At 38.4% G+C, this 13460-nt stretch overlaps 1 long non-coding RNA gene across 1 annotated transcript; it reads left to right on the plus strand.

Moving 5' to 3' along the window:
• Positions 1-867: 867 nt before the first annotated feature.
• On the plus strand, positions 868-13231 carry LOC147005612 (uncharacterized). Its single transcript, XR_015046735.1, has 4 exons — positions 868-979; positions 1839-1915; positions 6370-6434; positions 12796-13231. It is a non-coding gene; the product is annotated as an uncharacterized LOC147005612 (long non-coding RNA).
• The last annotated feature ends 229 nt before the right edge of the window (positions 13232-13460 follow it).

A 13460-nucleotide genomic window follows, 5' to 3' on the forward strand; every position in this document is an offset into this window, starting at 1 on the left:
TACTATAAATAATGTTTTATAAGTATTTAGAAAAAGAATAAAATATGTATTATTTTTTACTGTTATATTGATAATTGACATTATCAGGAAATATTTATGTGCTAATACTTAGGGCAGTTTAGAGAGACTAAATTTCATGAGAACTCCGCAAATATGTCAGAATTTCTTGTACAGTGAAACAACAGTCAGGGATTAACATATTCCCTCTCACAATCATGAACTTGTCTCCAAACATGTTCTAGCTTAGATCATTAATCTTGAGGCATGCAGGGGCCTATCTTCTGGGGCAAACATGTTGACTTTTGTCACATATTTCATAACTTCTTTATGTAAGCTGTATGCAATTGTTCACTGTTCTTTTTATAGTCACTGAAAATAATATTGAGTTTGACAAAGACTGTTTATTTAGTGTATGGCGTATATATGGGCCATATTCACTCTCCCCTTTTCTCTCTCCTCAGTCATCACTACATCCCTCTTGACATGCCACTACTGTCTCCTTCCTTCCCCTATACCTCCTTCTGCTTTCATATATTTTATGCATATTCTGTATATGTGCATTGTATTATATCTCTATAAATAATTTTAGGATCCACAAATTTGAGGCAATATGTAGTAGTTGTCATTCATTGTCTGGCTTATTTTAATTAGTATGATTATGAGTTAGAAATTTCAAGGATGTAGTGGAGAGCTTTTAAGTTTGGTTGCTCTATGAGGAAGAATGCCAGTGGGTCTTGGGAAGGACTAGTAGAAGCCATCTGTTTCCTGGAAGGGAAATAGCAGATTGCTTAAATGAACTCTTTGGTTCTCAGAAAGACCTTGGTTCTCCCCTATTAGTCCTGACTCTATAACTTTGTGCTCAGAGGCTTTGGTTAGAGAGACAACAAGAGTTTGAAGAAGGGAGATAATCCTTTGGCTACTGCTTACAAGCACTTAATTGGCGAACCAGATCTGCTCATGATTCCCAGGAGCTGAGTAGGTGAGCATTTCCCTGACTAATAACACTTATACTTCACTCTTATATGCCAGTGCTGAATTCTGTGGGAACACGGGAAGAACACTGAAATATTTGAATTAGGATCCTTGCTTTAACATTTCCTGAAGGGTCAAAGGAAAGATGAGTAGGTTCCCTGGGGGAATGCTTGCATGGACAACAAAGGAACAGAGTCTGGGTAGTATAACTATAAACCTTTCAGAGTCCAAAGAACAGCCTTGGCTGGGTATCAGAATTAGGCAGACACCATCTCAAGATTGCTTATGTGAAGATCTGACTCTATCCAGTGACTTGGACAGAAAACTCTTCTACTCCTGACCTAGTGTCCTCTGACTCTCTGGTCAGAGTCTGTGTGTCCCGGGTGGTTTCTAGACCTGACAAGAAGAAGCTTGGTTTTTCTGTGTAGATTTAGAAACAGATATGGGGGCCCAAATACTGTCTGAAGATTTTAGCTATTGAAACTAAAACTAAAGGGTTATATTGATGGCTTTCAATTACCAACACTGACCAGCATTCAGTTATAAACAAGGAAATGGAAGCTTTTGGGCACAAAAATATGTTTCCTACTAAGTTGTATGCTTTTTTAGGGGACACACAATATTTTTTTTCTAAAAAAAAAAAGATATTCTCTGCTGTATCATGTTTGCACCAGTATTTGTTGATTAAAGCCATAGCTAGATTGATTCCTAAATCAGATCGTGAGATAAATACAGTCTCAGTGTTCACTGCTAATAGCTATTTTTTAAAGCTGTGCCAACCTTTGTTTTGTAGAAAATAGATTTATGAGATACTGAAGTATTGCGATCATCTTATACTAATATTGTGTACCCCCAAATTAATCCAGGGAGTCATCCACATTTCATAGATGATTTATGGGCATTGGAGAGAGATCTTCAACCTTGTTGAGTAATGACATATCAGGTAAAGTATGTGATGACTGTGTTGGGAAGGGTGGACTTGCTTTTCCACTTCTTACCAGAAGATGCTAGACCCATGTTTCATAGTAAATACTGGATGATAGACAATGTACTAAAATCTGTTTGCTTTGCATTTTGTCTTACTTCGTGTTTTGTTTTGGTTTTGTTTGTTTGTTTGTTTGTTTTTTCAAGTCAGGGTTTCTCTGTGTAGCCTGGGCTGTCCTGGAACTCACTCTGTAGACCAGGCTGGCCTCGAACTCAGAAATCAGCCTGCCTCTGCCTCCAAGTGCTAGGATTAAAGGTGTGCTCCACTTTGTCTTACTTCATGAAATGCTATGGTAACATTGGTTTTCAGTTTTGAATCTCTAAAAGATAATTTCATTAACCAGTAATGATCCCTAGTTGAGAGTATGTTACCAGCTTATTCTATACCTAAAAATTGTTAAAAATACTCTGCTAATTTCTTCTTTGATTTTAATGTTGCAGTAGGTGCATTTTTATTAGACTGGAGTAAATTAAAAATTTTGTTTATTGGTAGCCATTGTAAATAGCTATTTAAAAGTGCCTATTCCAAAGCATTTCTTACTTCAATTTTCTTATCCAAATTCAATAAGTTTGATTAGGCATTGCATGAATAATTAATTATAATACATGAATTTATTATTTAAAGGTGTGTCCACTGTTGGCATTTAAATGATAAGTTCTCAAAACTTTATTTGTAAAAGTAATCCAATCTAATACTTGGGGTGAAAATGCAGTTTCTGAAGGAGTTTGGAATGGAGATTCACTACCACACCGTTTGAAACAACTGGGAAGAAGACCAAAAGGTTTTTTGTCGTTGTTTGTTTGTTTAGAAATAAACAAAACCAGAAATTAAGCAAAATCGGGTCTCATCTAGCTTTCATCTGGAGAAAACTCTCAGAGCATAGTTTATTTAGCTTATCCATCCTCATTCATCTCCTTTACTAAATTGATTGACTATCATTACATGGTAGAATTTAAAAATCAATGCTGGGCTGGATTACCTGTGGCCTTTATCTCTCCCTGAGTTCTATGTGTCTTGTTAAGTGCCCAGAAGCCATGATGCCAGGGCCTGCTGCTCTGAGCATCCCTTCTGAAGAGTTTCCTTAGCCCCCACTCTTTCCTTCTCTGGCTGTGCAACAGAGGTAAGGTGACAATGACATTTGCCTCCCAGAGTTGCTATGGAACCCATGTGAGACATTTCACTAAAAGTACATAGAAAAGGGTTTCCTCTGCTTGTCTTACTCTTTCTCCACTCATGACTCATTCACCTGAGAAATGTTTGCAAGACCCCAGGAATATAGCTCTCTCTATATAATAGATGTTCAGATCCAACATTTGCAGAAGATAAGGCATAAAGACATTAATTATATAAATATAATTTCTCAATTTATAAAAGATGCAGATATATTTACATAGTAATTTCCAAATGAATATTGAATATATCCTATTGGGTCTGGAACATTTTTCAGAGTTGAATAATATTTTGACTTTATTGTGATCAATGCTGAGAACACATTTCACATAAATATATAGCACAAAATGACCAAAATATGTTTGGGTTCATTCCAGCTGTTACTGATAAATTTGTTGTAAACCAAAATGAAAATTCACTGGGCAGAGTTTGGTGGCATATGCCTTTACTTCTAACATTTGTGAAACAGAGAAGGTAGATCTCTGTGAGTTAGAGAACAGTTTGGTGGATTCCAAGCAAGCCAGGTCTACATAGCAAGATCCTGTCTTAAAGAAAAAAATATTGGTGGTGTATTATTATTATTATTATTATTATTATTATTATTATTATTATTATAGTGTTAGGTATATATGTGCAAGCACATGAATGTCTCAGATAGATAGTGGAGTGCAGAGGGCAGAAATTGGTTCTCTTCTCCCAGTCTGGGTTCTGAGATTAAACTCTCAGATCATCAGGGTTACATGTCAAGCAATTTAGTTGACTGTCAGAAAGTAACTAACAGTTTTTTTTAGATTTATTTTATGTGTCTGAGTGTTTTGCATGTATGTATGTATGTATGTATGTATGTATGTTATGTATAAGCCTAGTGCTTTAGTCTTTAGATCCTCCAGAATTGAATTTGTAGATATTTGCTAACCAAAATGTGAGCCATGGATGCTGAACCCAAGGTGTGAGAGAGTAACAAATGTTCCTATCCACTAAGCACCAGACAGCAATTTTTAAAACCAAACTTTCCACAATGCCATTCAATGACAGGCGGATATGTAACATCGTGAGAACGAATAAAAAATGTAATGCTTTATTTTAATAAGTGAGTTTTTATGTTTCAATAAGAGTAACTTTACACAGCAAAGGTCCTGTGGCCCATAACATATGATAGTGTTAAATATTTGTCTGAGTGTTTCAGATAGTATTTTAATTCTGTATGGTGTGATTGCAAGCTCACGATAAGATGTTGTATTTTCAGAACCAAGGTTGCAACAGAGGCATAAGCTCTCTTATGTTGCTGCATAAGAGCTGCTTAGAGATTCAGCTTATGTAACTTTGAGTTACTATTTTCTTTTGGTCATTGTTCATTTATAAACCCTTTACAGGGACTGAAGTTTTTGTGACCTCCACATTCAGTTATATGGTCATACATGCTTAAGAAAATGGGCTCTCTGTGGTCACCATTACTTATTACCTATTGCCACAATGACACAGGTTTGCTAAGCAGCAGCCAATTTGCACATTTTGTATTGTAGTTGGAAATAACAGATAAAGTGAGAGAAAGCTGGAGTGATCCCAGTGCTCAAACATGCATACTTTCTCCTGCTGTCAGAAATGAAGTTTCTGCTGAGGATTAAGTACACGATGTGGGTTCTTACGGAGGCAGCTTTGCTGCTGTGATGAACCATCACAGACATCAATATACCCACGGAAGCTAATCCTGACCTCTGCTTACCAACCCCTGATGCTCTGAGCTTTTATCCCAGATCTCAAATATTGCCTACTTTTTTTTTCTCTCCCTTTAAAGTCAATAAAACCTTCAACGATCTTTAAAGCTATAGATTTAGGCTGCAAATCCATTCATTCCAGTTTCTATGTTTTGAAAATTTAAAAGATAACCACAACATCACATCTACAATGTATTCATGCATTCCAATTAACATGGTCCCAGTACATTCAGGTTTCTATACTATTGAATTCTAACATAATTTTCTATTTGTTGAAAAGTTCTTAAATGAGCACTTTATATCATTTCTTCCCTTCCTTTTCATCCCCCAACTCCTTCCATATCTCTCGCTCTAAAACATATTTCTCTCTCTCTCTCTCTCTCTCTCTCTCTATATATATATATATATATATATATATATATATATATATATACATACACTAATATATGCATGAATGTACATAGCATCCATTTAGTGCTGTTCATATATACACATGTTTAGGAATGACCAGGTGAGATTGGTTAATCAATTAGGGGTATCCCTGGATTGGACTATATTCCATTTATCATCAACCAATGATTACCTATAGCTTTTCATCTAAAGATAGGGAGCTGTAAACTTTAACTGTCCATATCAGCATGCACTATGCAGGCTTTGTTTAGGCAACCATATTGTTAAGATTTACTGTCTATAACATATTATCTTATAGCAGGCATTCTGGTTTTCTGACTCTTAAAATATTTCCACCCCTTCTTCCACAATATTTCCTAAGCCTTGGGTGTAGAGGTTGTGTTATAGATGTATTGATTGCATCTGGGCACCTGAAGGTCACTTCGTCAGAAATTAAAAACTAAATTTGTAAGTTCTTTATTGAAATGAAGTGGAAAATTATAACATCACCCAAACTCATTTTACTAAGTATACAACATTAAGGTTTATTCTGAGATTTGAAAAGCATCGTCTAGATATCATATCACAACAACCTCTTTCAGCATCATCATCTGCATTTTCTAAATGCTGAAACTGTAGTTTAGAGACATAAGCAGCATGTTCTGGGATACAAAGGTTCAAAGCTAGTTAGTTATGAAATTAGGATTCAAAAAAAGCCACTGGTCAATTAACTGGAGAAAATCTTGTAAAGATTTCTCTCTGTGCTTTTAAAAAGTATCTCTTAGAATAGAAGAAGCCTTTTGTCATCTTTTCATAGGCTTTCTCAAGGGTTTGGAGACTTTTTTGAAATGTAAACATCAAAAGAGGGAGCATCCCTGTTGCTATTATGAAAATACAGAGTATAGCTGTCAGATATCTTAGTGTTTGCGTCCCCACCCCATAAAGGCAATTAGCTTATATAGCGGGCCCTGCCAACTACTAAGTCAAGTCAGAAGGAACTACTAATGCATAACCAAGAGAGTTCCCAGCTTTTGCTAGAGAAATTGTTTTGTTCATTTCAGAAAATATAACAGGCTGCATGTGTGCCAGCTCTATGAAAAGTGGGTGCGATTCCTTTCTGTCTTTGCTGTTTCTCAGCAGGTTGTTTGTGATCTAAAGCACAGTCCAGTTTATTTGTTGCCTCTGAATCTGGAGATTCTTAGGTAAGAACTCTGCGGATTAGTTTTATGATTTTGTCCTTCTAACATATGTGAAAACAAGTGGATATATAATTCTACAATAGAGGGGCTTTCATTCTCCCAAAATGGTCATGGTCACTCATGTACACACATACATAGGCACATGCACACACACACAGACTCACACACACAGACACACATGCATACAGCACACAAATAATTAATTGGATTTAAAAGTTGATACTTTCAAGCAATAATCTGACACGAATGATCTCCATTTATTGATTCAAATTTAATGATCAAGTCAAAGTTGGGAATGGTTACAGGGGCAGCTGCTATGTGTACCAGATGAATGGAAAGATTCTTATAAAATTGACCATTGAGAAACAGCTTCTTGGCTGTGGGTTTTAATATGTGTATCTAGTAACAAGAGTATGAGGTAAGCTTAAAGGTGATTGCCCTGATTTTTCTAAAGTGTCCTGGGAGAACAGGTTAGGAGAAGTCAGGTGACCTACTCAAGAGGAAGTGGCATTGTTCTTGTCAAAGTCACCATTGATTTTCTCTCAAGTTTCTGCAAGGACTCACAGGATAAATTTCTATCTGGTCAAAAAAGTAGGATCGGGGGTTGGAGGGTTCTCAGATGGACTTCTATGACTTAGAAATACACTCTTGTAAGGGGAAAGCAGACTAACAGAGTAACTGGTTTTCTTTAAATAATTCTTGGAGTTGCTTAAGACCAGAATGGTTTAGAAAACATGAACCAATCAAGTACAAAATTGGTTTTAGATGTCTAAGAAGAAAAGCTCTGTGGTAGCACTGGGATTCAGGAAGGACAACATCTTCCAAGTTATACATGTGATATGTCAGTATGTAGTCTGTTCTGTGATTTCATGTATTTACATATTGATAGAAAGATTGTCAAATTTGATGGGCTAAATAAACTATTAGTTCTTTGAAATCTGAAGCACAAATTAGTTGATAATCATTTTTTTTTTTCTGTACAAAGTCAGAGTTGTATCTGTGGGGATTTTCATCAAGGCTACATGGATTTTTAATCTCAAATATTTTAAAGCTGCTATTCATGGCAATCTTAGACATAATATGTGTTCATTCACAGAAGATACAGATAACAGTAATTTTTCGTAAGCCACCCATGCCATTCGCATCTGAGAAGAGTTCGTACTGTCTATTGTCACAACTGCTAGAGCATCCCCATCACCTTTAGGTCAAAGATACATTTTCATAAAGAGCCAAAAATCTCAGTTGCAAGATATAATGGGAAGTAACAGCTGGGAAGATATTGTTGATGTCTACTGGGTAATCAAAATGAGGTTTCAAGATAAGCACACAAAATGAAATACATATTTATTTGAGAGCTCACAGTGCTCCAACGAGCTCTGAGGGGCTGTCAGGTAAATAGCAGCTCGAGTGGAATGAGGATATGGAATGATGTGTGACAGGCACAGGAAGCTTTGGCTTCAGTCTCTGGGCTGATCGCCTCACACTCTCATGTGAGTTACAGTCTGCTTCCTCTGCCTGTGCACTGAAGTTCTGTCCTTTTCATGTTATTGCTACTGGGGGGATCAAGTGATTTGTGCATGTTAAATCTTAACCCATTGAGGAGAAGCAGGGAAGAAGGGAAATCTCCTTGGTGGATATGGACTGCTAACTGGGTAAGCCGAAACTGTCAGACATGAAGCCACAAAGGGAAATGCAAAATGCACCAATCTATCATCTTGTAAGTTTGCTCTCCTTTCTCTCTTTCTTCTTTAGAACTATAGAAAGTTTGAGTATGTATAAAACACAAAGGCCATCTGCTAAACTCATCATACCAAATAAGGTCTTTAAAAGAGTATTCACTGGAGCAGCATGGGACAATGGTGACATACAGTTATAGCTCCAGCTAATTAGAGGATCGAAGCAGGAGACTTACTTGATTTTAAGAGTCTACAACCATCCTAGGAAATGCAAACACACTAAAGCATGAATCTAGCATCACAGAGGTAAATTCATGAAAGGGTTGCAAGCTAAAGACAGATAAAGCTTGACGGAGAAACTAGGACTAGCTAAAAAAAAAAAAAAAAAAAGGTGGAAGATACCTTTCTGGTTTATGTTCTCTAGGGAAATGGAAACAAACTGTCCAAATGCAAAGATGAATATGTAAGATACATTGACACCTTATAAACAGCTAAATTAAAAAAAAAATCCCTGGAGAAAGTGGTGATTCTTATTTAACAGAAAGAGGTGCACTGTTGTGGAGGAGTTCAACAGTAACCGGTTTGGAGAAAAGATAGGAAACACGTGGTGACTCTCAAGGCATTCTGGGGACTGGGTAGACTGGTAGACTGGGAGGGATACCATCCACTGGGCTGGGGGACTCAGGTGTATGAGGAGATTCTGGAATGGCATTATTTTTTTATTACTTTTGCTATATTGGAACAACTTAAGGATGTATAAGCATGAATGTCTAGTAGGGAACGAGAGGTGAGACCTAAGGACATAAACTGAAATCTGACCTGAGACATATTAAACTTTTGGGTTTAGATGCTAACTCAAATGAGCAGATTTCATGAGATAATCCAGGAAGAATGAGTACTTTCAGCAAGGAAATGGAGAGGGGATAAGGATCCTGTGAATTCCATCTCTAATACTCAATGTTCAGAGAGAAGCCTAGGATCTAAGGGAGATAATGAGACAGACTTGGCATAGGTGGTGAAGGACAGTACAATGGCAGAAAGTTTATGGAATGAGATGCAGAAAACTGAGGTGATTTGTCAGCACACATCATTGGCAAGGAATTAATGGAAGGAAGGGAGAAGGAAGGATTTGACGATGGAAATGAGGTTGAGTAGAAGAAGACAATGTAGGAAATAGAACAGCAGTTGACATAGGCCAGACAGTGTTCCTTTGTGGAACACCAGGGTTTACAGAAGCAGAAAAGAGTAATGACTTAGGATAGACTCTAGTACCAACAGTCAGAGACAGAGTTGAGAAGTATGGGAAGGTTTTCCTGAACTGTGTTGAGGTAACTAAGATCCTGGAATCACCCCCTCCTTATATGAATTACAGCTGTGCAGTTGCTAAGAATGCAATCTAGGACAGCCCTAACTCAATCAGAGTGTCAGTTATACTTAACACACCACAGTACTGGTTTCCAATATAGAAATCATTGCTATTTTTATATGACTATTTATGATAGTGTGCTTTAGAACTCAGGGGATGAGTATAAGGTTGGGAGTGATTAAAATAATTTTTATGACAAGTATCACCAGTCTCCTCAATTTCACCAAAACTTCTAACTTTGATTGATTTATTGTATTGATCCAGAATAACTGAGCAGGTGACGAGTTGGAAATCTACAAATGCCTGAAGTCAGAGTTTTATAGAAAGTGGTTAATGAAAGATCAAGAAGTGGTTAATCAAACATCAATATATGTTGGAGAATATATGTGGGCTGGGACTTTTAAGGCACTTCTTCTCCCTCTCCCTCTCCCTCTCCCTCTCCCTCTCCCTCTCCCTCTCCCCCTCCCCCTCCCCCTCCCCCTCCCCCTCCCCCTCCCCCTCCGTCTCCCCCTCCCCCTCCGTCTCCCCCTCCCCCTCCCCCTCCGTCTCCCCCTCCCCCTCCGTCTCCCCCTCCCCCTCCTCCTCCTCCTCCTCCTCCTCCTTCTCCTTCTCCTTCTCTTCTCCTTCTCTTCATTTACAGAAATGTTGGATAGATCTGATCTATTCAGGATCCAGATGTGATTAAAAAGTCAGGTAAGCCCAGTAACAGACAGCAAATTAAAACACAGGGAGTTTGCTGATGAGAAGACAAGGAACACTTTTGAACATTCTTGACAAATAAGTCCCTGAAAGATAGAAATTGAAAACTAGGATAGTCAATAGAACCCCAGAGAAAGCTATTATAGAACAAGACAACAGTGATTCCATCCTGAGGATACAGGGCAGCTATGAATATGGAAGGGAGAAAGACAGTGAATGGCTAGCAAAAAGGATTTAAGAATAGTGAAAAATAAGTGTTATATTTCATTTGCATGGACACATGAGCTACAGATCAGTGTTCTAAATGAATGGTAGAAGGCGATGACCCCGAGAGACAGTGAATGGTGGAGGATTAGAAGGATTTTTAAATGAAGGGGGTTGGTGGCATCAGTGAGAGTATATTGAAGACTAGGACAAGCCAGGTGCTTTCTTACTGGGGAGAGCTTTGCTCCTTTCCAGTCGGAACTTGGTGGCATAATGTAGGGGAGGGGTGTGTACTACAGAAGTACAAATATGAGAACAACAGTTTTCCTTAAAGAAGCTATTCCTACTTGATGTCACCAGTGGTCGTTGAGCTGTATATATCAATACCAGTCTTGTGTTTCCTAGGTCACTGCAGGCCCAGACTCCCACCAAGATGGAACTTTGATTGGCTATTACTGCCCTTACTTGCATGGTAGTGATAACATACCTGGGGATTAGATAAAGAGTAGCTCAGTTCATGCTGACCTCTCAGATCTGTGCATCAGAAAACTTGGGCTGTGCTCCTTTGTATGGCTCAAATTACATGCCTGCAAACGGTACACAAAGAAACACTCTCTAACCAATAAAATAGTTTTCTCAAATAGTGTCCCCCACAACCCATTGCCTTATGCTGAAATTGATACTCTAGTTAATGCTCAGCCTGCTTCTTTCCTGTATTATCCTTCAGGGTATCCACTACCACAGAGGCTGGCCACCTAATCCACTATAATATTCTATTTTTTTCTCATCCTCTATTCTTTCTGAATCTCATTTCTTCCGATTTCCCATGGGAATTTCTAGTATCATCCCACTGACAGAACAAGCTAACATATTACAGGGAAAATGAATCCAAGAGAAGTCCCATAATACCAGATCCTGGCTTTCAATTTATTCCAATAGAAAAAAAGCTGGATCACATAGAAGGGACTCAAAATGGAGACAATTAAGATGAATTTACATTTTGTATTCCAGATTGTATGAAGAACCCAGAGGGACAAAAGTGGACCCGGGAATGAAATGCAACTTTCTTTAGAGATAGGTGAAGGTGTGCTACTCTCACCCCATCCCGGTAGAAGGATGAGTTGTGGTTTTCCATGACTCTAAGTCAATTGCTTAGGTTCCCAGAAGGGCATTTAGGACCTTTGCTCATTTTGAGTACAGTATGTAAGGTTTTGGTGCTAGACTATGTCTTCTTTGATTTGCTAATGGTTTGCATGGTATGTAACAGGGACAATGCCCTCACAGAATTGTGGAGGAAAAGCTTGGTTTTCTATGAACCAAACAATTAGCATGCTAGAAGGCTGGATTATGGCATTAGTAGTAGCTTTAACCTGAAAGGCAGATAGTGTTCTCAGTAGCTTAAAAGAGGACTTCAGTTATGTGGCAGAAGAGAGTGAAGGAAGTCACAGTTGATGGAGAGAGAGAGAAAGGGTTACTTCGGCATAAAGAGAGTTCCACGGGTTAAAGGAAACAATAGCAAGTGACTTCGAGGGCAAAATGATTTAAATGTGGCAGGAACAACAGTTTTATGAGAATACAGCAATACCACTGGGGGCAGAGGAAGGGTGGGCATATTTTTTCAGACTTTATTTCCTTCCTATCAGCTCCCTATTTACACAGTTAGGGATCCCAGCCAGCCAGTCAGATGCTCCACTCCTAAGCCCCTGTCATTCTCTCCAGTGATTTCCAGGCTGATGGTAGGGGAAAGGCAAAGTTGAAATGGTGATTATGGTTGACAGATGCTGGACACTTCAGGTGAAGTACTGTGATTCTACCTCTCACTGACTGAAGGGAATCAAAGGATTTCCCATTGTCCTAGAGACTAGCGGACAGACTAGAAATAAGGGGTTAAGAGTTCATTTTATCTGCAATACAGATACTCACAAGTCCTGCATGGAAAAAGCAATCCAGTTCTTTTTTTTTTTTTTTTTTTGACCCTTGTAATTCCTCCTTTCAGTGTAATTGGTACAGCCTTTTCTTGACATTCATTAATTCATATTTATTCCTGGTAATAGGAGATTAAAGGTCTCCAACCACAGTTAATTAAAGTCATATAAATATCCAGGTAAGATGCATGTAGCTAAAATTAACCCTGGAGATCACTATCAATAGCAAGTAGTTAACTCCTTTCTAGTTTTGACTTTTAATTATAGCAACCTAAGAATATTCTCAGTTATCATCTTTAGATGTGAGCTTAATTCTGAAAATGACTCTGACTTTTGACTTGGGAAGCTCCAAACTCAGGAATGTTAAAATATTGTGATGCTTCCCCATCCCTCCCATTTAACTGTTCCTTCTGCCTTGTTGATGTGCTTCACCTCCACTCTCGGATGTATTTCCTTCATCTCCTCTGGTCTCACTGTGTTTGCTTTCCCAACAGCTGTTCTTTCTACTTCTTCCTGTCATCCATTCTCTAAACATGTCTAACTCAGGAGGATTGGATTGCAGGGAGCTCCTGTCAGTGCTGAAGGACTGGCTGACTTCCAGGATGGTCTCGTTGGTAAACTTGTCGGACCATTACATGCTGATTATGGGTTATTGATGATGCCCGTGAAACTGCTTAGGAGACCAGATGTAGCATCTCTGAACTGCCAAAGCCTGGCAGCTGGTTAGGATCCCGAACACCCCCCTGAGCTCCTTTGCACCATGTGACCACTTAAGTGAGGCCTTCTTGATCTTGAGCAGGAGGACACACAGCCCTTGGCTGAGTTTCTTATCAGTCTCCAGGTACTTTGTTGCACCTACTTAAAAATTACAGTAAGTCTGTGTATTCATTAGTGCTTTTTATCTTACTATAATATAAAAATGTGCATTTTAAATTTTCTTTTTTATGAGGATGCATTTGTTACATCTATGTGTGTGTGTATGTGTGTGTGCACATATGGTGGTCAGAGCTTAATGCTGGGTATCTTCCTGTAAGGGTCTCCACCTTATTTTTTTTATGACAGAGTCTCTCACTGGATCCAGGGTTCATGGATTTTACTAGACTGGCTAGATTGTGAGCTCGTGCATCCTTTTGCCTCTGCCTCCCAGACCTGGATTGCA

This window comes from Mus caroli, unplaced genomic scaffold (genome assembly GCF_978045245.1).
Source record: "Mus caroli unplaced genomic scaffold, Mus_caroli_1 scaffold_3, whole genome shotgun sequence".
Lineage (NCBI taxonomy): Eukaryota > Metazoa > Chordata > Mammalia > Rodentia > Muridae > Mus > Mus caroli.